Source organism: Lycium ferocissimum, chromosome 9 (assembly GCF_029784015.1).
Source record: "Lycium ferocissimum isolate CSIRO_LF1 chromosome 9, AGI_CSIRO_Lferr_CH_V1, whole genome shotgun sequence".
NCBI lineage: Eukaryota > Viridiplantae > Streptophyta > Magnoliopsida > Solanales > Solanaceae > Lycium > Lycium ferocissimum.
Window position 1 is genome coordinate 13641691 of NC_081350.1, and position 19270 is coordinate 13660960.

Genomic DNA, 19270 nt, shown 5'->3' on the forward strand with positions numbered 1-19270 from the left:
ATCAATTTTTACTTTTTCATTGTACTAAAAATACATGTTCATCTTTACTTGTCTAGTTTGGAAAATCAATACATAATTTATCACTTAATTTCTAATTACCTTATTATTAATTATAATCATTTCTCAATACATTTTTCAAAATATTGAATTTATTATACTCATAGGGTGATAAAGTAAACTTATCATTTTATAAATAAGAGGTGTGTCAAGTCAAACATGCAACAACAACAACAACATATCGAGTGGAATCCCACAATGAAAGTGCAGGGAAGGTAAAGTGTACGTACCGAGGTTCTGAAGGAAGGTAAAGTGTGCTGTTACCCTACCTTGGAAGGTAAGGAGGCTGTTTCCAAAAGATCCTCGGCTCAAGAGAAAGCATGGCAAAGAAAATGTCAGATAAGGACAAGCAATCAAAGTAGTATGGAAATGAAAATAATGAAAGCGAAAAAACTATGATAAAACAGTCTGAAAAAAGGAGCAGTAGCTACCACCTATAAATAAGACAATCGAAGTACATAAAACAACATATAGTAGCATAAATCAAAGGACAAGAGACAACAAGAGTAATACTAAGACTACTAGTAATACTAAGACTACTAGTATAACAGACCCGGCTAACAACTAACCTTATACCCTAATTCGTGTCCTCCATAGCCTCCTATCTAAGGTCATGTCCTCGATAAGTCGGACCTGCGCCATGTCCTATCTAATCTCCTCTCCAATACTTCTTCGGCCTACCTCTACCCCTCCTAAAAGTGTCCACAGCCAGTCTCTCACACCTCATAACTGAGGCATCCGCGAATCTCCTCTGCACATGCCCGAACGGTCGCAGTTCGTTTCCCCCATCTTATACTCCACAGAGACCACTCCCACCTTGCCCCGGATGTCTTTATTTCTTATCTTATCTCTCCTCATATGGTCACACATCCATCGCAGCATCCTCATTTCCGCAACTTTCATCTTCTGAACGTACGAGTTCTTGACTAGTCAACACTTCGCCCCATAAAACATAGTTGATCTGACCACCATTCTGTTAAATTTACCTTTAACTTTAGATGGCACCTTCTTATCACACAAGACTCCGGATGCGAGCCTTCATTTCATCCACCCTGTACGAATACGATGTGTGACATCATCGTCAATCTCTCAATTTCCTTGAATAATAGACCCAAGATACTTGAAACTTCCTTTCTTTTGAATGGCCTAAGTACCCGCACTTCACTTCCACATCCACCTCTTGCTAAGGGTGGGTGTTCGGTATTCGGTATTCGGTTCGGTATTTTCAAAGTTCAGGTTCGGTAATTCGGTAATTGAAAGTAGATACCAAATACCGAACTTTCAAACTTCGGTTCGGTAATTCGGTAATCGATAAATCAAACTTCGGTTATGTACGGTATTCGGTAAGTCGAAGATTATCACCAACCAAGCTCATTCGCCTATATATATAATGGCTTCCGTTGATGAGCTTGATAGGATAAATGTTTCCAATAACATAATCACGTAAGAAGCAATCCCTGCCTTTTCTCAGATATCTAACACTCCAAGTGCAAAGGTAAAAGATTTGGAACCAAAACCAACCTTTAGTTTGCAATGATCACGTTAACTCAACTAAAGCACGGATCTTCAATTTAGGGATGAGCAGGCAAGCATACAGATAAGCAAGGACGACATAATATTATTTCGGTATTCGGTAATACCAAATTATCGAATGGTATTTTTATCTTAAACTGAATATCGAATACCGAAACCGAATACTGTATTTTTTAAATTTTATTCCTAAAAATGGAATAAAAAACCGAAATACCGAATACCGAATTACCAAAATCCCCGATTCAGTTCGATAATTCGATTTTTGGTGTTTTATGCCCAGTCGTACCTTCTGCTTCTCGCTACTGAACTTGCACTCCAAGTATCTGTCTTCGTCCTACTCAACCTGAACCCTTTAGACTCTAGAGTCTGTCTTTAAACCTCCAGCTTAGCATTAACTCTGCTGCGAGTCTCGTCAATCAAAACTATGTCGTCTGCGAATAACATACACCATGGCACCTCACCTTGGATTTGTTGCGTCAACATCACCAAGGCAAACAAAAATGGGCTGAGAGCTGATCCCACGTGCAACCGTATCATCACTGGATAGTACTTCAAGTATCCTCCCACTGTCCTTACCCGGGTCTTGGCTCCATCGTACATATCCTTAATCGCCCTAATGTACGCCACAGGTACACCTCTAGCCTCCAAGCACCTCCACAGAACCTCCCTTGTGACTTTGTCGTAAGCCTTTTCTAGGTCGATGAATACCATATATAGTTCCTTCTTTCTCTCCCTATACCGTTCCATCAGTCTCAGTATAAGATGAATGACTTTTATAGTCAAGCGCCCCGGCATGAACCCGAACTGGTTCTCGAAAATAGACACGCCTCTCCTTACCCTCGTCTCCACCACCCTCTCCCAAACTTTCATAGTGTGGCTTAGCAGCTTGATACCCCTATAGTTGTTACAACTCAAAATGTCACCCTTGTTCTTGTACAAAGGAACCATCGTACTCCACCTCAATTCGTCGAGCATTTTTGTCTTCTTAAAAATGACATTAAATGTCACGACCCAAACCGATGAGCCGTGACGAGTGCCTGATCTCTAGTGACCACACACCCCTATACTCGTATCTGGATAACAAGGGCCCATACATAACTCAAACTGAACTTATACTATCTCAAGGAAGGAAGACATCATGAACTTTGTACAATCTGCATATATATATATATATAAGCTGGAAGGAACAATGCAAGCCGACTAGGCTGCCACATAGATTGTACACAAAAGAATAGGAGTCGACAAGGCTACATCATCTGTCAAATACATAAAACTGTCTACAGACCTCTACTGGAGCATAAAGCTATAGAAAGGACGGGGCAGGGCCCCGTTATACCCATATGCATATACATCTCTAAAGAATGACATACCAAAATAAACTGCAGCTCCGGATCAAATGGAGCGCAGTAACCACCGTTGGGTAGAGGTCTTACTAAGTTCGGACCGCTTCGTCCGTCTACCCGAACCTCGGCGGCATGAACGCAAGCCCCCGAGCATAGAGAGTCGTACGAATAATGTACCGAGTATGTAAGGCATAGGAGTAACATAAGCATAAGAATCATGAACGTAATCAAAACTCAAAAAGCCAAACTCGATCGTCCGAACGCATCCGTACGTGGCCGAGAATCCGATAATATTTGCATAAACCGTATACCGACCATGCCTCTATGGGCGCATAATATGCATGCTCTCAATGATAATCATGGTCACAGATATATATATATATATATATATATATATATATATAGAGGTCATAGTGTTGAGGAACGTTCAGCCCGATCCATTATCTCATATCCCATCGGTCTCTCTGCGGCGATCATCATCATCATATATATTTTGCTACGGAACGTGCAACTCGATCCATATATCATCATCATGGTGCACTAGCTGATCAGGTGGTAATGCGTATATAACGCCTATCCCTTTCCCCCATACCCCATATACATATAATATACGCGTCTATAACGCCTTCTGGTCACGGGTCAATATGCATATGAATATATGAATGCAATCCATGTATAAACTGAATGCATAGAACTCTCGGAGTGACACAAGGTCGTACTATCTCCGATGAACATCTTTTGAGCTAACATCATCAATATAAGGAATCTCAAGACCCATGAACAGAAGGAATAATCATAATTGGGGTATAGGAACGTCAAAGACTGAAGTACTCCTAGTATTTCTAAGAGTAGAGTAATATGGAAACTCGTTTGTTCACATCATAAGATCATGCCATAATAAAGGAAAGGATAGCCTTAACATACCTTAACGTCTCCTTAATCACTTAACGTTCTCCTTCCAATTCGCAAAGTCTACATTCAAGAGGATCATACTAAAGTTAAGTCTTGAAGAAACACTCTTAAGTTCAAACTAGCATAATTAACGAGTTAACGAAATTTGGGCAGCACTTCCCCTATTTTATCAACTTCCACCATATGGCAAAACAACTCTAAAAAAATAATGACAACATCCATGATATCACAATCAAGAAGCTATATTCAATTTAATCCCAAAGTTGGGCCAAAATCCCCCTTTTAAGTTCACTCATAGTCATCTTCTCCATTACACCATCCATGGCTTCTCCACTTTAATTCTTTTCCTTTCTAAGGGGTACTAAACCTTTATCAACTCAACCATAAGAATAAGATGAGAAAAATACCTTGTAATCAAATAACTTCACCCCACTCAACTTCCTCCAAGCTCAAGTTCACCACAACTTTGAAGAAAAACAAGAACAATCACCTTCCTTGGATCACCTTTGAGTTTTGATGTTGATTCTCTCCTCAGATGACATGAAAAGGGATGGAGGGTTAGGGAACCTTCAAGAACTCTTAGGAAGCCCCTAGAAAGGTAGGGAAATAAGTGTGGAAAGGTGGAAATGAATTTGGGGCCGTTTGGGATTGAAAAAGGTGGCCAAATCACACCCCGACTCACTTTGCGGAGAGTATGCGACCTTGCACACTGAGTGTGCGGCCGCACACTCTCCCCACCACATAGGGGTGGTGCTGTCCAGTGAGTATGCCCAAAATGGGCAGTGCGTGTGCAGTGTACGGGTCAGCACACTCAATGTGCGACCGCACACTACCCCACTTTCCCCGATTTCGCGAAATCGCAATCTTTTCGATTCGTTTGACCTCCAATCCTTATGGAACCTTCTTGGCACTTGTCTAGAGCTTCATTAACCTTCTAAGGGGCCTTATATATCCCCCTCAAAGTGATGCTAGGAAATGTGAAACTCACATGGTGTGAAAGCTTTCCAAACATGGCACAACCTAGACTTCCTCCGACGAACTTACTTCCATTGCTTCATATAACTTCGAAACCTTAAGACATACACTTAGCATTGTCAAATATCCTTCTTAACCTTACAAGGGCTTCATGTCCACTTTAGGTTTACGTTAGCATATTCCTAATGCGAGCGACACGAAATTTCCAAGGTGTAATATTAAACAACGCAGTCAGCCACTCCAAACCTGCCATGCCTGCGCTTTTCCAAAATTCTAGCGGGATCTCGTCATGCCCGGTGACTCTCCCCCTGCGCATCCTACAAATAGCACCACCCTTAACCTCCTCGACTTTTATACTCCTACAATATCCAAAATTGCGATATCTTTCGGAGTGCTCCAAATCTCCCAACACAATGTCTCTGTCCCCTTCTTCATTCAAGAGTTTATGGAAGTACGACTACCATCTCCTTCAAATGAGAGCATCCTCCACCAGTACTTTGCCATCCTCATCCTTGATGCACTTCACTTGATCCAGGTCACGTGCCCTCTTCTTCCTTGCCTTGGCTAACCTGTACAACTTCTTATCCCCGTCGTTGTCCTCTAGTTCTGCATACAAGTTCGAATGTTGCCGTCTTCGCGGCCGTAACCTCTAGCTTTGCCTCCTTCCTCGCCATCTTACTCCGCATCCTAGCTTGCTACCAACTTCACATACGCCACCTTCTTTGCTTCCACGTTGCCTTGGACTTCTCTATTCCACCACCAGTCCCCTTGATGCCCATTGCGGTTACCTTTCGAGACCCCCAACACCTCTCTAGCTGTTTCTCTAATGCAACTGACCGCTCTATCCCACATACTGCTCGCATCCTCACTACTCTTCCACGCCCCCATAGTTCCCATCTTCTGGGCACTGGTCATTGTCAAACTTCCCCATTTGATCATTGGTTTGTCATTCACGCCCCTCTTCTTCCTATTCCTCTAGATATCTAGATCCATCACCAAGAGTCGATGTTGGGTCACAAGGTTCTCACTCGGAATAACCTTGTGTCTTTACAGAGACGGAGGGATCAATATATACTAGATTCATCTTCGTTAAAATTCGTCCTAACTTATTTAGACTACTTTTTATTTTTGTCCAGAAGGAGAAGAATTTTTTAAAAATGAAGTATGATGTGAAGACAGAAGTATATCAATCTAAACCCTCCATGGAAGATAAAAACAACAAATGAAGATACACACGAAGTCCATCCACACCCTATCAAATATTATTGGGTTGTATATATATATTAACTTGGGTAGTCTAATTAATTTCGATAATCTGTGAGGTTTGTTAATGTAATTAACTGTCATTATCTATATATTTTGGGTCATATGTTCCGTATAATTCAATATTATTTCAGTATGTTCTTCTGTCTAACTTCTTTTTATTATTTTTTATATTTTTTTTTTAACAAAACTTAAATTTATGTACGAATTTCTTTATGCTAGAGAAGAACCTAATTCGGGATTCATTATCCCGGGATAACTTCTTCCCCAATCAAACGAGCAGAGTCTCCAGAAGTTGGACATTTGCGGATTTCAGTGACATGTTCAGCAGGAAGTTGATGGTGCGAGATGTTGAGGTTCTTTTATATATTGGGTGCCAAAGTTTAACTAATTTTCTTTTGGAAAGTATATTTGATTTTTGAATGTTGCTTCTTAGTCATTGTTAGATTTTTCCACATAGGTGGGGACTAAATTGGACACTTAAGTGTAACTGGCAATAATGTTGATATTCGGTCTAAAATGCATAATTATGTTATTATTTCTGTCACATTTTAATACTTTAATTTTCGTCTGATATTAATTATAATAATTTATGCTTAATATTATATTTTTACTTTGTAGGTACGAGATGGAATTTGAAGCAAAACTTACTAATATATAGGAAGGAAAATGGATCCAATCATCAAATAGTGATTACTTGCAATCATTACTTTACATTGGATGAAGTAATGATTGCAGAAAAAACAGGAACAATTGAAGTAGCTCTTTGATCTTAGCAATTGGAATTTGTAAGGAAGGAAGCACGTTGAAAGCAAAAGTTAGGCAGAAAATCATTGAAGTTAAGGGTTTGTTCGGTATGGAGGAACACATAAAAATGTGTTCTTCAAAAATAAGTGTATTTCTACTTATTTTTTCGTGTTCGATTGGTTAGTGGAAATAAGTGAATTTCTTACTTATTTTTCGATATTCGATTGATTGGTAGAAAATATTTTTCGGAAAATACCACCCATGCTCCACCACCCCATACCACACCCCCCCAACCCCCCACCCACCCCATACCACACCAACCCTCACACCCACCCTACCCCTACCACCCACCACCTACCCACCCCAAGCACCCATCCTCCATGCCCCAACAAAATCCCACCACCACCCACCAACCCCTCCCAAAGTTTCTATTTCATAATTTTATTTAACTTTTATAAAAAATGGAAAAAAGATTCTTATCCACCCCACCACCAACCCCACCCCCAACTACAACCCACCCCCACCCCAAACCAAATTTAACTACGCAAACTTTTCATTTTTATAAATTTTTTATAAGGGTAAAATTTTATAGAAAAAATGGAAAAAAAATTTTTATTTCAAAACCATAAATTATTTTGGGGGGGGGGGGGGGAGGGTAGTAGAAAACCCAAATATAAAAAAATAACTTTTCAAATTTTTTTCTTTTAAAAGAAATTATTTTTTATGGACCCACCACCGGGGGGAAGGGTAGTAGAAAACCCAAATATAAAAAGATAACCACTCAAAAAACTTTTCATTTTTATAAATTATTTATAGAAAACCAAAATAAAAAAAATAAAAAATAAAAAATTAGAAGGGGTGGTGGGGTGTTGGGGCGGGGCGGGGGGGGGGGGGGATGGGTAGTAGAAACCCCAAAAAAAAAATAATTAAAAAACTTAAAAATTGGGGGGGGAGGGGGATGGGGTGGGGTGGGTGGTTGTTGGGGGGGGAAAACATAAACAAAAAAGATTTTTTTTCAAATTTTTTTTGAAATAATTTTTTTTGGTATTTGGTATGCATTTGTGTGTGTGGGGGTATTCGGTATTGGGGGGGCGAAATACCAATACCGAAGTAAAACAATAGAATTCATATATATATATATATAAACTAACAAAAAATTAGTATTTGTACAAATTAATTGTTTAGACGTTGGAATTGCTTGTACTTTCTTTTGAATATTTTTACATGTGTAAGAAAAATGATATAGTTGATTGAAAAATTAATTAAAAACATTTTTCCTTTTGAATATTTTTCAAAAAAAGAATAATAATTGAGACGTTTTTTAGCCAAAGTCATAATTCTTTATTATATGTATATATGTAAGGTAGGAACAAACTATGGTTGGGGGCAAAATACCGAAACCGAACTTAAAAATATAGGATCATACCGAATTAATTTGGTATGGTAATCGTATAGTATTTTTAAATACCGAAAATCGAAATTATCGAACCGAAGTTTCAAATACCGTACCATGCCCACCCTTAGTTGTGGGAGTTGTTGGGGTTTGGTGGTTGGGGGGTGGGTTGCGTGGTGGTAGGGTGATTGGTGAAATACCAATTGTTGACTTGTTTTCCCTATTTTGATTAGGGAAGTCATTTTCCCATTTTTGAAGAACTTGTTTTCCAAAATTTTTGACCAAACAAACATGATAAAATTGAAAAATATTTTCCGGAATACCGAACACACCCTAAATGAGTCACCTACGGAACTTCAATATGCAAAGAAGAAGCAATGGGTCGCTATGTCCAATGCGAGGCTGTCCCAAGCCGATATTTAGGAGCTCAATTTTTCCCAATTCCTTTTTAACTTGGTTATTTCGTCTAGGACTTTTTTCTACCCCTATAAATAATTTTTAAATATGTTTTGAAGAAAACGTTTGACCCGGAGAGAGCTAGGAGTCGTTATGGAAGCTGAAATTAATGGATTTTACCTTTTCTTCCCTATATTGCTCGTCTTTGTGTTTCTTTGGATGATTTATTATATTTCTTTCATGTCTATGTGGAGCTAAACTTATATTTTTCAATGATTTTTCATGACCTTTATTATTCAAATATTAATTTCAATTAATTAGTTTATCGTATTTATTTATTTAATCCTGAGCTCAATTATTTGATTGCGTCATCATCAATTGAATACTATCTACGAATCTAGTTGAACTCGAGAGTGGGAACTATAGATTGCATATAAATTAAATAGAGTGAGCTCTTGAACCCAAGCATCAGAAAATGGATTCGTGATTATGATAGACATGTGTTAATTGCCTTGCTTGATTTTCATACAGGAAATTCGAATACGTTCTTGTTAATCCTTATTCTGTTGACATATAGGCTTAGGTCAACTTGAATAGACGAGCATATATTCGACGGAATATTGTGAGCAATATTATCCCTGTCAATCAATAATCTAGATAAATTAAGAAGTTGAATCAATTGAAGAATACAACGTGATTGTTAGATAGTCTGTAGCCGTAGATCGATTTCATCTCATTGATAACATAAAAATCTGCGCTTTCTTGGTTAAAGTCATTATTTGTTTTATTTTTATTTTTAGTTAGTTTATAATAATAACTTTGAGTTTTATTTCTTGTTTAGATAATTAACATTAGTTTAATTTAGTGGATGATTAATCACAAGTCTTTACAGGACGATATTCGATAATCTTATCACCTTATTAAATTGTACACCGCGTGTGTGCGCGTCGGAAACAACAAAGTGTCGTGGAGAAACCATGTAATGGGTAATGGTCCCATGGAGATGGGGCTAAGATGAAACGTGGGAAAAAAAATAAATAAGTAACACATGAAAGAATTTTGGAACATACAGCTGTTAGTCCAGTTACTTAAAAGACAGAGAAGAAACGTGTTCAATAGGGTCGTTGGTCAATGGAAAAAATTAGCCCCGGGGCTGCAACAATAAATTTGCAACACTCAGCTAATCAGTCTCAAATTCCCAAAGAAGCTGAGAACCACATACCATGGCTCAAACATTTTCTAACAATGGCAGAACCAATGAGGTTTTGGTGGAGGAGAGAGCAAGTGTTAGAACATTCATATTAAATAGGCCTAAGCAGTTGAATGCACTTTCTTATCAAATGATATCTTGGCTGTTGGAACTTTTCCATGAAAGTGAAGGAGATTCAAATGTGAAGATAATAATATTGAAGGGAAATGGAAGGGCTTTCTGTGCTGGTGGTGATGTTGCAGCTGGTGTTCGTAATATTTGCCAAGGTAACTGGAAATGGGTTGCTGATTATCCCCGTCAAGAGTACACCCTTAACTATGTGATAGCAACAGATAGTAAACCCCAGGTTTCCATCCTTAACGGAATTGTCATGGGAGCCGGACTCGGTGCTTCTGTACATGGTAGATTTCGAGTTGCAACAGAGAAGTCGGTTTGTGCTATGCCTGAAACAGCTTTGGGAATCTTTCCTGATGTAGGTGCTTCTTACTTTTATTCGAGGCTTCCAGGATTCTTCGGGGAATATCTTTGGTCTTACTGGTGCTAAGTTAGATGGTGCTATGCTCTCTTGTGGTCTAGCAACTCATTTTGTACCCTCGGAGAGGTTGCCATTTTTAGAACAAGCACTAATTAAAGTCAATACGAGTGATCCAGATGTTATTTCTGCCATCATTAGTCGCTTCTCTAACATACCAAAGCTGAAAGCAGAAAGTCCTTATCACAAGATGAAGATTATTGACCATTGCTTCTCTCGGAGAACAATCGAAGAAATCATATCTTCTCTTGAAAATTATGAGGCTTTGAACAAGAAGGATGATTACTGGATCTCTTCAACCATCCAATCGCTGAAGAAAGCATCCCCGGCAAGTCTTAAGATTTCATTGAGATCAATAAGAGGGGGGAGGCTGCAAGGTGTTGGTAGTTGCCTTATTCGAGAGTATAGGATGGCTTGTCATGTGTATAGGGGAGAGTTCAGCAAAGATTTTTTGGAGGGATGCAGAGCCATACTCATCGACAAGGATAGAAATCCTAAGTGGGAGCCCTCCAGACTGGAACTAATTACAGATGATGATGTTGATTGTTACTTCTCCAAGATAGATGATGAAGATTGGCAAGACCTAAAGCTGCCTCCAAGATCAAACTTGCCTCCATATGCAATTGCCAAACTTTAAAATTCACTTCTCTACAGCATGTTGCCTCTTCACTACATTTTAAAACTTTTATTTTTATTAGGAAGTGGTACACCAAATAAATGCACATCACTCCAATGTATGAAATGCCAAAAATCAAGCCTAAGGAAAGATATATTGCTATACAATACTTGCCAGAGTTGTGTATACAGATATGCACATCATTTGATTGAATTGTGATGTCCACCCTCAAGCACAATGGTAGATTGTACTACTAAATAATTTGCAATGTAGTTTCTGTAATCAGAGATAAGTATCGGTCTTAATTTATTGCAATGCGAGAACCTGCGTACTACTCTTCCGCTGGGAAATATAAGTTGGATTCTTTATATGATGTTGGACAATTCTCATCTTATGAATTTAACTCTTGGGATTGAGCCGTGGAAATAGCCTCTTGTAGAAATGCAGGGTAAGACTGTGAACAATAGACCCTTGTGGTCCGGCTCTTCCCCGGACCCCACATAGCGGGAGCTTAGTACACCGGGCTGCCTTTTTTTTTTTTTTAAGGAAAGTAGAAGCTATCTTTCATTTTCCTTTTTTCAGACTGCTCTATCATGACTTATTCGCTTTCTTTAGTTTCGTTTTCATTTTGCTTTGAATCGCTTGTGCTTATCGACCTTTTTCTCGTCGTGTTTTCTCTTGAGCCGAGGGTCTTTCGAAAAAAGCCTCCCTATCTTCCGAGATAGGGGTAAGGTCTGCATACACTTTACCCTCCCCAGGCCCCACATTGTGGGATTTCACTGGGTATGTTGTTGTAGAAGCTATCTTTCAGAAGTTGGAAAAAAGTAGTTTTTTCTCCGAAGCACTTTTGACCAAGCACAAATTGCTATTCTGATATCGGAAAAAGTGATTTTCAAAATGATTAGCGAACAAAATATTCCGATTCTTCAATGGCAAGCGACACGGAATTTCCAAGCAAATATTTTTGATTGGTAGCTCAGTTTTATCAAGCTAACTTTCTAACAATCTCTTTCAACTTTCAAAATGATTTTTCTAACTCCAAGGAAAGATCCAGATGCAAAAAGAACAGTAACCTTTGACTACTTAATTTATTGTTTGTCAACCTAGCATGGTTAGCTTCTTCCAGGAATCCAATCCTAAAGATACTGTCAAAGGTTAACACTAGTAAACTAGAACACGAGAGGAGAACAAAAGAATGAGGAAGGTGTTAATTGCTGTTCTATTTTAATGGATTACAATTTGCAAGGAGATAAATTTCTTCATTGTTGGGTGTCCAATGGCTGACACTAAGGATCAGTCAACGAAATCTTTTAGCATGGCATATCTGGTGGCGGGTCACCCCAATCTGTTTTGGTGCTTATGGCTGGAGATGAAAAGACAGGCATTCTTATACCATTTTCTCATTTTTGATGCTGAATGAAGCAAAAACTATTTCGAGAACCATATGACATTATCTATATATCTACGCGTCATATGTTACGTATAATTCACTCGTATCTCAGTATGTTCTTCTGTCTAACTTTTTCTTTTTTTAAACAATACTTAAATTTATGTAAGAATTTCTCTATGCTAGAGAAGAACCTAAGAGTCTCCAGAAGTTGGACATTTGCGGATTTCAGTGACAAGTTTCTTTTATATTATTGGGTGCCAAAGGTTTAACTAATTTTCTTTTGGAGAGTATATTTGACTTGTGAATGTTGCTTCTTAGTCATTGTTAGATTTCCACATAGGTGGGACTAAATTGGACACTTTAATGTAACGGGCAATAGTGTTGATGTTCGGTCTAAAATGCATAATTATGTTATTATTTGTCTAACATTTTAATACTTTTAATGGTCGTTTGGATATTAATTATAATAATTTATACTTAATATTATATTTGAGGTACATTGGATATGAAATTTGAAGCGAAACTTACGAATCATCAAATAGTGATTACTTGCAATCATTACTTAATATTGGATGAAGTAATGATTGCAGAAAAAACAGGAACAATTGAAGTAGCTCTTTGATCTTGGCAATTGGAATTTGTAAGGAAGGAAGCATCTTGAAAGCAAAAGTTAGGCAGAAAATCATTGAAGTTAAATGAGTCACCTACGGAACTTCAATATGCCAAGAAAAAGCAATTGGTCGCTATGTCCCAAGCCGATTTTAGGAGCTCAATTTTTCCCAATTCTTTTTGAACTCGGTTACTTCGTCTAGGACTTTTCCTACCCCTATAAATAGTTTCTAAATACGTTTTGAAGAAAACTTTGACCTGAAGAGAGCTACGAGCCATTGTGGAAGCTGAAATTCATTGGGTTTATCTTTTCTTCTCCATATTGCTGGTCTTTGTGTTTCTTTATTATTCAAATATTAATTTCAATTAATTAGTTTATCGTATTTATTTATTTAATCTTGATCTCAATTATTTGATTGTGTGATCACCAATTGAATACTATAATCTATAATTGAACTCGAAAGTGGGAACTATAGATTGCATATAAGTTTAAATAGAGTGAGTTCTTGAACCCGGGTATCGGGAAACGGATTCGCGATTACAGACGTATGTTAATTGTCTTGCTTGATTATGATACAGGAAATTCGAATATGTTCTTGTTAATCCTTATTCTGTTGACATATAGGCTTAGGTCAACTTGAATAGACGATCAAATATTTGACGGAATACTGCGAGCAATATTAACCCTGTTAATCAATAATCCAGATAAATTAAGAAGTTGAATTAATTGAAGAATATAACGTGATTGTTTGATAGTCCGTAACCCTAGTTCGATTTCATCTCATTGATAACATAAAAATTTGCACTTTCTTGGTTAAAGTACATTATTTGTTTTCTTTTTATTTTTAGTTAGTTTATAATAATAACTTTGAGTTTTATTTCTTGTTTAGATAATTAACATTAGTTTAATTTGATGGATGATTAATCACAAGTCTCTGTGGCACTATATTTGATAACCTTATCACTTTATTACTTGTACGAAACAACAGTGTACGCTTGTGTGTGTGTAGACAATAAAATTCGCGTCTAGAAAATAATAATCAAGACTAGAAAATATCGCAACAATCGTTGTATTTGATTTCAAATATGAGTGTTATAATCTTTATGATTCCGCTGATTTGTCTTTTCAACAATAAATTCAAGGGCTATTGAGCTTGATCTTGAACTTAATGGGTTTGATCTTGACTTGTACTTGAATTCAAGGGCTTTTGAGCTTGATCTTGAATCTGGTGGTCTTGATCTTGAACTTGTACTTGGATTCAAGGCTTGAAGCTTGATCTTGAATCTTCGTTTGGATCTCTAAAACTTCTAGAGAAATACTTGAATGCTTTTAGCTTGTAGAGAAATCTGCGACGTTTGATCCACGAGCTCTCTCTGGCTTCTTGTTAGAATTTCTGTTCCTTTTTTCTGAATTATGAGGCCCCTATTTATAGTTGTAGGATGGAGGAGTTGTGATAAGGATGAACTCCTTTCGCCAATCGATTTGGCTCGATACGACGATATTTGATTGGTCGGAACATGTCACTTGTAGACGTGACACATCTTCATTGGCCTTTGATTTGACTAGGCATGCTGCATCATTTTGACACGTGGTATGATCGTAATTGGCTCTTTCATTTGACTTGTCACGCCACGTCATTTGACACGTGTCACCAAATTTGGGCATCTAGGAAGATGACATCTTGGGCTTAGCAAAGTGGGCTCATTATTTATAGCCCAAATTAATGGACTAGCCCATAAAAATTAGATCATTAATCAAATCCATATTTATTGGACTTAAATAATTAATCCAATTATATTAATCCATAATATTTGTTTGGACTAATATATCTTGAATTTAATATAATCCGAATTTCTTGCGGATTTAAATTTAATACAATTTCACTATCCACAAATGCCCCCTACTTCAAGACTTATCGAGGTATAGACTTGTCGAATATAAAAAGATTAGTCTTGAAGTATTATTGAACCACTGACTTCGAACTGCAGGTCAAGAAAATGCTCATTATACCCTTCGTTCTTGAGATTTTAACGCCAATCCATGTTTGTACATGCGGTATATTTAATATTTATAAACCACGTACATATGAAATTCTTGGCATATGGACCTAATATTACCAAAGGTTCCAATTTCCTTTAATTAAAGAAGGATCCAACATTTAAGGTAAGTGTTTTGACTTGGTGCTGCACCGCCCGTAGCCAGTTTTCTTTCCTTTTTCAATTGAATTGAGACATAGTCTTTCAAACCAACTAGGACTCCTTATTGAATTATTATTGGATTAGGAGTGGATAACCGTCATTACCCATCTATAAATAGGGATATGCTCTCCAATATTTTTTCATCAGTTGCAGCTTCTCAAGTCACGGTGAGTGTAATTTTTCCTCTCTTTTTCCTGTGTTGTCTTTCTTCTTTTGTAGGTGCAACACAAAAAGTTCATGAGAGATTAGCTTAATTTGCGAGAGAATAATATTACCTCCGACATCTTAAGACTGACATGCGACATCCTTTTATTGATATATTCATGAAGCAATCGGCTTAGGGTGCGAGAGAATAATATTACCTCCGACATCATAAGCCCGATTTTATTGATATATCCATGAAGCCATCAACTTAGGGTGCGAGAGATTAACATTGCCTCCGACACCTTGAGACTGACAAATAAAGATCCTTTTGATGCAAGAAGCAATCAGCTTAGAGTGCGAAAGATTAACATTATCTCCGACACTTTGAGACTGACAAGTAAAGATCCTTTTGATAACGTATCCAAGAAGCAGTCAGCTTAGAGTGCGAGAGATTAATGTTATCTCTGACATTTTGAGACTGACAACTTGAGCTCCTTTTAATATTACATTCACAAAACAATCAGCTTAGGGTGCGAGAGATTAACATTGCCTCCGACACCTTAAGACTGACAAGTTCCGTGTACATAAATCCGATCAACTTCAACCTTGTTATTAACCAGGCTTCTTTTGTTCATGCAGTTTGAAGAGATGGTTCACTTCAGAGATTATACGTCTCCGTCCTCCAAAAACAAGTATCTCATAATCGAAGCTGAAAATGGCGAGATCTTAACCAAGTTGCTGACTCATATTCCGCTGGTTGGTTGGTATGCTGGTTCGTGGCCATCTTTGAGGAATTCTCTCCGTATGCTAAATTGGACTTCAGAACACAACCAAGGTTCTAATCGATCGTCAAAAATGTGGTCCCTTCAGAATCTTAACCATCGCAAGTCGAACGTTGCGGGCACCCTTCTTTGTTTAGAACGTCGAATACTTCAAGGACAAGTACATTGGGGATCAGGAACCATGGAAATTGACCGTGAATATCATCATACACCAGGATATTGGGAATGCACTGAAGACGTGCTTGGCAGAAGTCAACAAACTTTGAAGACAGCAAGAATATATGATGCTATTTATGCTTCTTTGTTCACCTATGATCAGAATTCAAACATATTGCAAGCATTCTTTGAAGCATGGTGTCCAACGACAAATACATTGCTTACATCAGTTAATATCCCTCTGGGATTTACACGTCATTGGAGGTTTACCCATTGCTGGTTCCCCCTATGAAGAAGTAGTGCTCGAAGCTAAGGAGCTTACAAGTACTAATGAGAAGAATGAAAGGTTCGTTCCTCGAATGTGCGAGTACATATTTGTAGTCTTTCAACATCTTCAAGAAGGGGAGATTCATAATCCGAGGGTGCCCTTGAGAAAGTGGATAAAGTTCTGATGCAAAAGAGCTTTGAGGTACGATCCTGCTCCACCACGGAAGGAGAAAAAATCTTGTTACACCTCGTAGTTTTGTACGTTGAGATTCGTTAGGTGTTGGTTGTTTTAATTGTGGACACTGGAGTTACCTTCTAGGATATATGAGATTATATGCGCCTATCTTATGGTTATAAAGGTTTCAGTTCATAGAGTAAGCTATGGAAGGATTGGAGGACAATTGAATTAAGGAAATTAAATTTATTGGAACTTTGGAGAAAAGATGGGGACAATTTTGGTCCAACTTGAGGAAGGAATATCTCCTAATATACTAGGAGTTTTGAAGTGAAACAAAGCCTAAATTGAAGTTCATCGAGTCTAGTTTCTAATGCAGCAAACCTTTCGTCGATATCACATCGGAGTAGAAAGTTATGGGCATTTCAAGTTGGGCTGGCAGAGGCCCTTCGTGAACCCGAGCCAAAGGCCTGGGGAGCGCGAAGGCCAATTGTGGAGTCGGTGGAACCGACTTTAAAGGGGTATAACTATCCCATCCACCCTACTTTTTCATCATTCAACACTTCCAAGAGTTCTAGAAACCTCTCAACACATCCCCTAAGCACTTATAGCCCATTAGATTAAGGATTCAACAAGATTACGTTAAACTAGTCCGTGGAAAGTGAATGTTCTTGCTTCTATTTGTTGTTGTGGTGATTTTGGTATTGAAGCAAGTTGTGAGAATTGAAGTTCTTCAAGTAGAATGTATGTTATTCATCTTGACTTTGATATTGAGTTATTTTTGGAGGATTTTAATGGTTTAAAGTGAAGGAAAAACATAGTATAAAGGTTGTAGTTTGATATGTTGATGTTGTTGGCTTATGGATTGATTTTTTGAAGGAAGTTTTGGATGGATTTGTATATGTTTGTCATGTAGTATCTTGATTATGTTATTTTTGATGTTGTTAATGATTTTTGGGAGTTGTTTTGGAATTTTGAGGAAGTAGATAATATAGGGGAAATGCTACCTAAATTTCGACAGATTCTAAAAGGATTTAATTTGGAAGCTTAAGACGAGCATATGATGATGAGCCTAAAAATAGTATGGATGGTTTTATATGTAGATTACGAGACTACGAACGATCTTAAGTAGATTGCAAGATAGGAGGTAAGTTGGAAAGTCTGGAAGTGAGCTTACAGGTATGTTAAGGCTAAACCCTTCTTTCTTTAGGCATGATTCCTTTGTTGTGAACCTATACATGATATCTTTAATAACCCTGTTTCTAAAGATACCAAAGCTTATAGTTCCCGATGTTCTTATGATATCATTGAGCTTGTTTCATGATTATAGATGTTATTCATTGATGTTGATCTCATCTTATGATTTTGTTCATTCAAGGTGAGATATGTTCATGACGATAGTTCCATAATGTTAGTCGGAGGTTTACCGACCTTACGTCACTCCGATGGGTTTAGAAATGTGTACTTAAGCAATGTTTTGTAAGACGAATAGAGTGCTAGTAGAGGATCCCTAATGAGGTATTTGATGCTAGAAGAGAGGCTTATGATGTATCAAAGGATTTGGTTAATGTTTAGTTAAGTTTGAAGAAGTCCTTATGGCCCAGAACTGTGCTTATAAGTCTTATGTGATCATGTACGCAATAACGGATAAGTGATGACCATGAGAAGTGCATAGAGATTACTCATAGAGACCGATCATAATGTTGACTATATTTACCACTGGTCTACGACCAATTGGGCAGCTATGTATTTACCACCGAGCTACAGCTGGTTAGGCAGTTACCACTGATCAGTCGGGTAATTGCGCTCTATCATTGGGCGATAATCAGATGGGCAGTTACCACCGTGCTACGGCCGGTTGGGCAGTTACCACTAATCAGTTGGGCAGATAGCACCAGGATGATACATAGGTTAGGATCACAGTATTATACATAGATTTAGTTAAAGATATGAGAGTATAAAGAGACATGCATACTAGATTCTCATTAGTAAGTCAGATGTGCCAAGTTGATTCTTATCCTTCTTCTTTTCAGCATATGTTTATTATGTTACATTTCCACCTTACATACTCGGTACACTATTCGTACTGACATCTTTTTGCTTGTGGACGCTGCGTTTATGCCCGCAGGTATAGACAGACGAGACGAGGACCTTCCACAGTAGGCTGCCTCCAGGTACTAGTCTTGATTGGTGGGCTCCTCTTCTTCCTGGAGCATTGTCGAGTTTGGGTTAGTATATGTATTTTTGTGTGTACGGGTATGTCGGGGGCCCTGTCCCGACTTGTATACTTCAGTCATGTTCATAGAGGCTTTGCAGATTGTTTCTTGTATACAGCTTAGTTATATCTTGTCAGTGGTTATGTCAGCATCGTGGGCCCATTGTACATATGCATGATATTATATTCATAGTTAGCCTCCTTGGCCTTATTTTGCCATTTGAGACATAGAAGATGTAAGTTAAAGCTTGGTTCGCTCGGCCCAGTAAGGTGCCAGGTGCCAATCACGCCTTACCAAGGTTAGGGCGTGACAAATCTGCTCGCTTGAAGTCAACATATAATCCAACTGGAGCTAT

At 38.0% G+C, this 19270-nt stretch overlaps 1 pseudogene; it reads left to right on the forward strand.

The window, feature by feature from the left end:
* The first annotated feature begins 9840 nt into the window (after positions 1-9840).
* LOC132029670 (3-hydroxyisobutyryl-CoA hydrolase 1-like) lies at positions 9841-11231 on the forward strand (annotated as a pseudogene).
* The last annotated feature ends 8039 nt before the right edge of the window (positions 11232-19270 follow it).